The sequence below is a fragment of the Helobdella robusta genome, assembly GCF_000326865.2.
Source record: "Helobdella robusta unplaced genomic scaffold HELROscaffold_90, whole genome shotgun sequence".
Lineage (NCBI taxonomy): Eukaryota > Metazoa > Annelida > Clitellata > Rhynchobdellida > Glossiphoniidae > Helobdella > Helobdella robusta.
The window spans coordinates 1-2,245 of NW_008705513.1; positions in this window are offsets into that span (position 1 = coordinate 1).

The following is a 2,245-nucleotide window of genomic DNA, read 5'->3' on the forward strand; positions in this document are numbered from 1 at the left end:
TTCGCGAAGAACCACCAAAATAATAATAATAATAATAATAAAAACAACAACAATAATAATAATAAAAACAACAGTAATAATAATAGTAATTATAATAATAATATTAACAATAAAAATTATAGCAGCCACAATAATAACCATCGCAACCTTCCCCATAATGTGAATAACATGCTACCAGCTATTGGCTGCGGTAAAATGAACTATACAAATAATAATAATAATAATAATAATAATAATAATTATAGTAATTATTATAATAATAATTATGGTAATTATAACGGCGGTCTAAATTGTAAGGTCGAAGAAGATTACACTTTTTCAACGTTATTATCGTCATCACCACCGTCCGCATCATTATCATCACCTACATCATCATCATCATCATCGTCGTCGTTATCATTATCAGTACCATCGTTGCTATCATCATCATCATCATCGTCGTCGTGCTTATTCTATAGCAAATTTCCATTTTTGTATTATAACACCCCCCTCCCGGACTATTACCATCATCGCCCTCCCCCTCCCCATCATCATCATCATCCTCAACGAATTCTTCTCTATAATAATTTTAATTATAATAATAATAACAATATTAATTGTAATAATAATACCAATAACATTAATAATAATGATTATCTTCGTCATCATCATCTTCATCATCTGATTAACCATCGGCAAAAACTCAAAGAGTTATTATCGCCAATATCATTAGAAGAAGAACATTGTGACGAAGATGATGATGATGATGATGATGATAATAATAATAATAATAATAATAATAAAAATGATAATAATAATGATGATGATGAAGATGACGACGATGATGACGACAACAAGGGACATGGGTACAACATTGGTAATTTTGATACTACTACTATTACTTCTACTACTACAACTTCTGCTGTTGCTACTACTACTACTACTACTGCCGCTGCCGCTACTACAACTACTACAGCTGCAACCGGTACTGCTACTACTACTACTTCTAATGAGGACGAAGACGACGATGATGATTATGATAATGATGATATCGAATTTATTGATGTTGAGAATAATAATAATAATAAAAATAATAATAATAATGATGATGATTATGATGATGATGATGATGATGACAAAAGCCTGAATGACGTCAAATGTAAAGTGTGGGGCGTGGAAAAAATACTCGGCCAATCACCATCCTTCTCCCCTCTGACGTCATCGTCATCATTACCATCACCGCCATCCTCATCATCATCACCACAACCACTATCATTATCATCACCGTTATCATCACCATCATTATTGTCATCATCATCATCATCTTCTTCTTCATCGTTATCAAATTTGCCGATGCAATTTTTATCATCCTTTTGCCGCGGTAACATTTTGAATGTTAAAGACATCAACAACAACAACAACAACATCAACAACAACAACAAAAACAACAACAGCAGTAGAAGCAACAACAACAACAACAAACGACAACAACAACAGTAGCTGAAGTAGCAACAACAACAACATCAACAACAGTAATCGCCATACATTTTAAATGGGCACAAAGAGAAATAGAATCAGCATTAAATTCTGTTCAAATCGTGTTTCTATCACAGTAAATTGCGTAAGGTGACGATACTACGGAGTTAATTAAACTTCTATGAAAATGGACAGACCAAATAAAATTAATTAATGATAGTTTAAAATATTTAAAAAATCCTAGCGGGGAAATTTCAAATGAATTTATTATAATATTCGAGTTTTCCAATTCTCTATATCAAATTGTTATTAAGATTTTGAGAGTATTTTGATGTTTTATATTCCTTAGATTTAGAGAAGTTAGATTCGTGGCAAACTGTTAATTCCAGTATTTCGATAGTATCGCCTCATCGAATGGCAATAACTGGACGAAGTGATTTGAAGAGAGGTGATACTGGAAGATATTTGCTGCAGTTGGAATCTGCGTTGAACAATACATCCGCACCTGCAAATAATTGAATTTTTTCTAAAATCACCGATAGTACATTGCCCTGGCGCGTTGTATATCTTTTCAGGGACGAACTCGAATTGTAGTTTGACGACACATGCTTATTGTTGTGAATTTAAGTTGTTTTCATCTTTTTTCAGCAGCTTAATTGACGTTTTTGTACATCCGTCCGGTTTAATTTTATTGTTGATGGTGCCGAAGTTGGGGCAAAGTAGTTGTAGGTAGGTCAGGGTTTGGAAACCGATTGCAAACTGGTGAGATTTGGTAGTGTCGATTGTTGGT